The sequence below is a fragment of the Lemur catta genome, chromosome X, assembly GCF_020740605.2.
Source record: "Lemur catta isolate mLemCat1 chromosome X, mLemCat1.pri, whole genome shotgun sequence".
Taxonomy (NCBI): Eukaryota; Metazoa; Chordata; class Mammalia; order Primates; family Lemuridae; genus Lemur; species Lemur catta.
In genome coordinates this window covers 25333828-25341608 of record NC_059155.1, presented here as the reverse complement: position 1 = coordinate 25341608, position 7781 = coordinate 25333828, and positions in this window count along the sequence as shown.

Genomic DNA, 7781 nt, shown 5'->3' with positions numbered 1-7781 from the left:
CATAACCCGATGACTTCAGACTCCAATGCTTTCAATCTGGTACCCTTCATGAGCATTGAGTTCATATTAAAACATTTAAAATATACTCTCCTTGATCTACATATCACAGCAATAACAACCTGGGCACAGGACAGTGCCTGGGAGCAAATAACCACTTGGAGTTAATGATCTGAGGGGCAGCTGAAGGACCATTGACTCTTCCTAGTCAGTCTTTTGTCCCTATAAAATGCTTATTCTTGAGGTGCCAAGCTTTCAATAAGTTTTCTGTCTCACATCAGATTAAGTAGTGGCCATAAATAATAGCATTTAATACATAATAATGAGATGTGGCAATGCAATAAAATATCGACAATTCTAGGACTATATAAAGATGGCTATTCTGATGAAAGCAAAGAACGAGTGGTAAATGAAGTTCATGAATCATAATATTTTAGAAGAGACATTCACCTTATTGATTTGAAATAAAATATAAGTAAGAATTCATATGGTTTAGGGGAGCAGTTCTCTTTCTTGTGCTCCATATTCCACTGATGAATGATCCAATTTATAAATAATAAAAAAATTCCTCTGACATCTATTTTAAATGGATTTTTAAAATAGTGTATGTTCAGCTCCCCCCCTTTTTCAAACACTAGATTCATTTTTTGAGATATGTACAGTCTGAACTAAGTTACAAATATAACACTACAAATATTCTTTTCCAGAAGAAGCATTTTATTACTGTGGAAAGCATCAATAAGTTCCTACAATGTGCCAGGCATGGTGCTAGGTGCTAAGGAAATAAACATCAACATGGGACATGGTCCCCACTCTCAAGATCATGATACAGAGTTGTGGACTGACATATACACAGAAAATAAAATAATCAAATGTTGTAGCTGTGAGTGCATATTTTTTGTTCATGGCATTTATTTTTCTAAATTGAAAAGATTTATATATCAAAACTTACTCAATAGGGAAATTATATATGTAATCTAAAATAACCTCCAAGGCTGGGCATGGTGGCCCATGCCTGTCATCCCAACACTTTGGGAGGCTGAAGCCGCAAGATCACTTGAGGTCATGAGTTAGAGACCAGCCTGGAAACATAGAGAGACCTCATCTCCGCAAAAAAAACTTGAAAAAATTAGCCAGACGTGGTGGCATGTGCCTGTCGTACCAACTACTCGGGAGGCTGAGGTAGGAGGATAGCTTGAGCCTGGGAGTTAGAGGTTACAGTGAGTTGTGATTGCACCACTGCACTCTAGCCTGGGTGACAGAGAAAGACCCTGTCTGTAAATAAAATATAAAAAAATAATAAATCCCCACTCAAAATAAATCTACAGGAATCATTGGTTATGGTAAGCAGAAAGACCACCCAAAGATGTTCATGTTGTGATCTCTGGAACCTGTGAATATGATGTATCACATGGCAAAGAGGAATTACGGTTACAGATGGAATCAAGGTTGCTAATCAGCTGACCTTAACATAGGGAGATTATCCTGGTTATCTGGGTGGGCCCAATGTAATCACAAGGATCCTTAAAAGTAGAAGAAGGAGAGAGAACCAGAGAGATGGCTGCATGAGAAGAACTAGGTTTGACAATACTGGCTTTGAAGATGGAGGAAGGGGGCGTTAGCCAAGGAATGTGGGTGGCCTCCAGAAGCTGGAAAATGCAAGAAAACAGATTCTCCACTAGAGCCTCCAGGAAGGAATTCAGGCCTGCTAACACCCTGGTTTTAGGTTCTCAAGAGGCATTTCAGACTTCTGACCTCTAGAACTATGAGATAAATCTGTTTTGTTTTAGGCTGTCAAGATGCAATAATTTATTACGGTGGCAACAGAAAACTAGTACACTGAGGTTACTTAGTACGGAAAATTTGAGAAGTCTCTAGTTGTCAGTCAGTCAGTCATGATTGCTGAAAGGCATTGTTCATGCTGATCTTGGTGCACAAGTGTGTTTGTCTAGTGGCTGTTTTCCCTGGATATTTATATCAGGCCCCTCCATCAGAACCACAGACATTTGTGTCTGAAAAATTTGACAATTCTGCCTTGTCCTCTCCCAATTTTCGGGAGAATTTAGTCCTCTCGTTCCCTTTCCTTCTATGGACCACTTGTGCTCCCTCTTCCCATCCCCTTGTCCCATATCATATCCCTTTGCCTTGATATCTAGGATACAAGGTTTGTGGATAGGTGAGGAGAAGTAGAAAATTAAGTTTTGACTTTTACGGGGCACTATAGCAGTGAATGACACAGGCACTACTTCTCAAATGTTATCTTGGCAAGAGTTTTATGACAAGCTAAAATTTGGGAATTGAGTATAGTGTGAAACAGAAGGTTTTTTTGTTTTGTTTTGTTTTGTTTTGTTTTGTTTTTGGAGACAGAGCCTCACTCTGTTGCCTTGGCTAGAGTGCCGTGGCATCAGCCTCGTTCACAGCAACCTCAAACTCCTGGGCTCAAGCGATCCTTCTGCCTCAGCCTCCTGAGTAGCTGGGACTACAGGCATGTGCCACCATGCCCGGCTAATTTTTTTCTGTGTATTTTTAGTTGTCCCACTAATTTCTTTCTATTTTTAGTACAGATGGGGTCTCGAACTCCTGACCTCGAGCGATCCTCCCACCTTGGCCTCCCAGAGCGTTAGGATTACAGGCGTGAGCCACTGCCCGCGGCCTAAAACAGAAGTTTTAAGCTAGTGGCCTACTGGCATACGACTGCCCACCGAGTCTTTGTCTTGCTTAAGGGAAACTCCTGAAACAAGTCCACGTGGGAACACAATTTAAAAGCCACTGCTATAGGCAAGGAGGAACTAGGGAAGGATTTTAATAATTACATTTGTGATACAGAGGATTTACCCTGGTGGCAGTATGGAGGATGGATTGGAGGGGTTAATAATGAAGACCAGGAAACCACTTAGGAGACTATTGCTATAGTCCAGATGACAAATGATAAGAGCCAGATGACAATGAGCAATGGGGATAGCGATAAAGAGATTTGATCGGTGGTTCTCAAACTTGAGTGTGCATCAGAATTACTTGGAGGCTTGTTAAGACACAAATTACTGGATCCTAAAACTGAATTTCTGTTTCAGTTAGTCTGGGTGGGCCCAAGAATTCACATTTCTAAGTTCCCAGGGGGTGCTGATACCACTGGTCCAGGCACTACACTTTTAAACCATGGCATTTGAGATATACTGTGGAGAACTGAGAGGCATGGGTAACTTATTAGATATGGTGGGTAAGGGAAAGGTTTTTGCCTTGAAAGGCCAGATACGTAGGGATACCATTCAGTGTTACTATGAGCAAGTTTAGGCTGAGTTGAAAAAAATGTTCATGACCCTAGTAAGGGCAGGACAGCTAAAATCTTTAAATAGGATTTATGGTCAGACCCTGGGCCTTGTTCTGGACATCTTGACCCTGTACTTTTGTATGATCAGCTTCTCCCACTCCCGCCTCACCCCCGTTTATCTTCCTTGAAGCCATTCACATTCAGTAAGTGAAAGTACAGGTGGGGAGGGGTAGGATAGTGGATTCCATTTTAGACCTGTTGAGTTTGGGGAGCCTATGGAACATGTAAATGAGAGAACCTGAAATAATAATTTAGGCTTTAGCTTTTGTTTGTTTGTTTTTAACTTAAAATAAGCTCATCTCCTCATTTCAATATGGACATTAATTTCTCTTTATGCAAAATTGGAATAGTCAAGATATAGGTCTAATGTAGTTAGATTGAGCTTTAATCTAGTGACTATATTTGCAGTCAATTCTGTAAGGATTTCTGAGTGTTAAAATTTGCTCACAGCTGACAATCATCCTTTTTATAATATAGATCATTTTTAAATTCCCCTTGAACACCCCCGTGACCTACCTTTCTCTACATTACTGCTTCACCAAGAAGAAAACTCAGTATGACACAATATCCATGCTGTTAAGTAGGGGAGAGTAAGAGAGTAACATATAGGTTGCCCTTTTCTCTTCTCTTCTTTTCTTTTCTTTCTTTCTTCTTCTTCTTCTTCTTTTTTTTTTTTTTTTTTTTTTTTTGTGTGTGTGTGTGTGTGTGTGTGTGTGTGTGTGTGTGTCTGTCTGTCCTATTTCAGTAATGGTCATATTTTTCACCGAAACTATAAGCTATGTCTCTAAGGTTGAGAGTAGACAAAGAAAAGATCTTAAAACAGGATAAAATACCTACATGCAATGGCACAATGAGGAATAAAACAGAGCCTGTTAGAATTTAGAGGAGCAACAGAAATGAATACTAAGTAAGAAGGATTAAATTGATAGACTGGATTTTGTTGCAAGGGGGCAGCTGTACTGGTAAGTCAGTCTTTTTTGGCACACAGTATATCCTTACAGATATATATGCTAGCATATTAAAATTCTCAATTTACTTGTCAGCTTGCAGTTCCACAAAGGTATAGAATCATCTTAATATGGAGAGCAGAAATATGGTAAGATGGTCAATTATAGTTATTCACTGCCAAAAACTTCCTTGGCAAGATACGCTTAACTGTGTCATTCATTCTTCTTCGGAAGCTGCTCATCTTACAGACTGATTGCACACTTGTAATTTGTGGATAGGACAGCCACTCATACACTTCCATCTGCAAGGCTCATAAAGAACCTTAACTTGTAGATTCAATTCAGTTTCTTATAACATTTAGCTCTGATCTTCTAAGGGAAATAGAAGCATTGCTCAGTTGGTACTTATTCCTCTACCCCAGAAAAAAATATACAGGAAAAACAACCAAAAAACTGAAAACAAAACCTGGGGCTTTGCTAAGTGTTTATGGATAAGTCGTGATCTGAAATGCACCCATGGTATTCCAACAAAAAGTCCAACATTGGATGCTTAGGAAATTGGATCAGAGTTAATAGAAATGGCTCCTGTGGTTTCGGGGAAATCTCTCTGAGCAGAAGTTCTTCCTTAGGAGTGTTATTTCAGCCCCATGATATTGCTAACCTGACAGATGAAGGCAGCAGTGTGTCTTTTGGATGAGGCAAAGTCCAGCTTTTTCATGGACCTCCATCTCACCATAACAAATTTGAAATCACTATTTCTTCAACCTAACACACTTCCAAAGTATATCAAGAATCACTATATATTCTTTTTAAAAAAGATAAGGAAAAATTAAAAAAAACAATGACAAAAATCTGAAATAAGTACAAAGGGCCCACATAATTCCATACCATGTGGCACCCTATCTAAAGTAGCGAGGGTCTTTTTTATAGAATAGATGTTGAATTGGTGACCTTCAAATATTGTCCTATTTTTGCTAGATGTCTGACAAATGTCAGATCAACCTATTCAACTTATATGACTATAAATGGCTGTTTTCTGAAAACACATCAGCTACCTATTTTGTCCCAGACTCATCTGTACTACTGCATGCAAACTTTAATTTCAAAAAAATAGACTTTAAGTGACATAGCTGACTGTCACTGTGTGTAATAGATAACTGCTTTTGTTCTCCTCTTATTTGCAAAATGCTCACTAGTTAAATGAGATGGGTATAATACATAGTGTATGATGTAAACCTTCAATGATAAGTTAATATCAATAATAAAAGTTTTCAATGCCTCTCTTAATTTTATTTAATTTTACACCTTCCTTTGTTCAAAAGCACCCTGACTGATGCTTTAATACATGCTTTTATACTCCCTGATTGATGCTTTGTATACAGTATATGAACACAAAATGAAAGATGCACTGTGTACATGCCTGATCCAAGCTTACATCTACATACTGTAGGATGTAAGCGCCAGCTATGAGTACTAATTTGCAGCAGGTTTGTAGTTTTAATCATAAAAAAGCACATGAAGTTACTATTCACTTTATTGCTGACAATAGTTTGAGGAGGCGGAGGAAGGAGCTCTAAGAAGACCCTCTGGTAATTTTAAGAAAGCCTGATTTTCAGTTAAGTACATTTTTATAAGTCATTTTGTCATTTGGTAAACACACAATGATTATTCCTTCAGATAGATGAAATATTCATTAGAAAGAGAAGTGAGGAAATCACAGTGCTATTGAAGAATAGCAAGGGAGTGAGAAGCTTGTCAAAAATGTTCTGACCCCAGGAAAAAGAAATCAGAATTGCCATAGAGAGGGACCATAGAATGCAAACTTTTTAAAAGGTTATTTCCATAAAGTCTGAGGAAATCTTGGCCTCCATTAAAATTTTTGTCCCTGGGAGCCTATACTGTAAGTATGGTATCTGCTTTGTCTGCAGAATAAAAAAAGAGATCTTCGCTTAATCATTATCCTGGGAGCTGAACATCCTGCTACATTTGAATAAAAATGCCTATTTCATTACTGATGGGAACACAGAGTTCCGTGTACCAAATGATTTACAGTAGAGCTTACTAACGGGGCTATCTTATAAATGAGCGGGCTGTTTAAAGAATCATACTAGTTGTTAATGTGTTTAGTGTCAAATGAAATACATAATGCCCACAAATTCTAAGAAATCTACCAAATGAGTCCTGGCTATTTAAAAAAAAAAAAAAAAAAGTCCTATTATACCTTTAGGTAAAATGGAAAGTGATGACGTAGAAAATAGAATTCTGATGTGTTGACAATACCATCAGTTTTTATCCCTCTAGTAAAATCTTTTAAAATGATAGAAAACTAAAACTATGCATTAACCAAGCTGCAGAGGACCTAGAGAAATCATTTGCCCTAGGCTTCTGCTTTCAAGCATAAGAATGTCTATGCAAAGGGTAAGCTAGTCAATTTGTTAGCATTATGTGTACGGAATTCTTTATTTAGCAAATATATATAGAATTTAACTATGTGCCAGGCACTGTGCTAAGCACTTTACAAATAAAAACTGGGCACATTTGACATGGTACTGCTCTTTTCTTCTATCTACTCCTTTTTTCCCCTTCCTGTTATTTTTTTCTTTACACCTCTTTTTCTGTTTCCTATTCCCACTATTTGGTCCTCCTTAGTACTGTTTCAGGCTTGGGGCCCTTCAGTATAAAGAGATTACTGAACTCTAGTGTAAGCCTTTCATTTTCTTATTGGTTTTAAGAATGCCATGGAATTCATGTTCAATTTCTTATAGAAATCAAAGATCATTTTATCATTTTGCCTTCATCTCTGTGACTTGTCATTTGATCATGGAATAATTTGGTATCCACACAGCATTCATTTATGGTTACTTCTATTGTCATAATATTACTTACTTAATGATAATATTTTTCGATAAGACAAATTTTAAAGAAGATTGCATATAGAACATTATTTTTGAGGCAAGGTCTTACTCTGTTGCCTAGGCTAGAGTGGAGTGGTGTCATCGTAGGTCACGGCAACCTCAAACTCCTGGGCTCAGGTGATGCTCCTGCCTTAACCTTCCAAGTAGCTAGGGCTATAGGCACTGCCACCGTGCCCAGCCCCATATATATATAGTAGAGATGAGGGTCTTGCTATGTTACCCAGGCAGGTCTTGAACTCCTGGGCTCAAGCAATCTTTCTGTCTTGGCCTCCCAAAGTACTGGGGTTATAGACATGAGCCACTGTGCCCGGCCTAGAATATTTTTTTAAATAATGATTTCCCATATTAAATTTCCAGTTTGCCAAACCACATGAGAATCTTCTTTGTTGTCTCATTCCTGAAAGGGTGAATATACGTTCTTCATTTTGTATTTCTCTTCTCATTCTTGAGTTTGTGTTTTTAATCTTATAAACTTAGTAGATCTTTAGAAAAGACTGCTAACTTTGCTTTTTGCACTTCTCTCTTGAGTACATAGATAGTCCTATGTGACTGACATAATTTAATTTTAAATAATAGTAGAAAATTCAGTTTTCA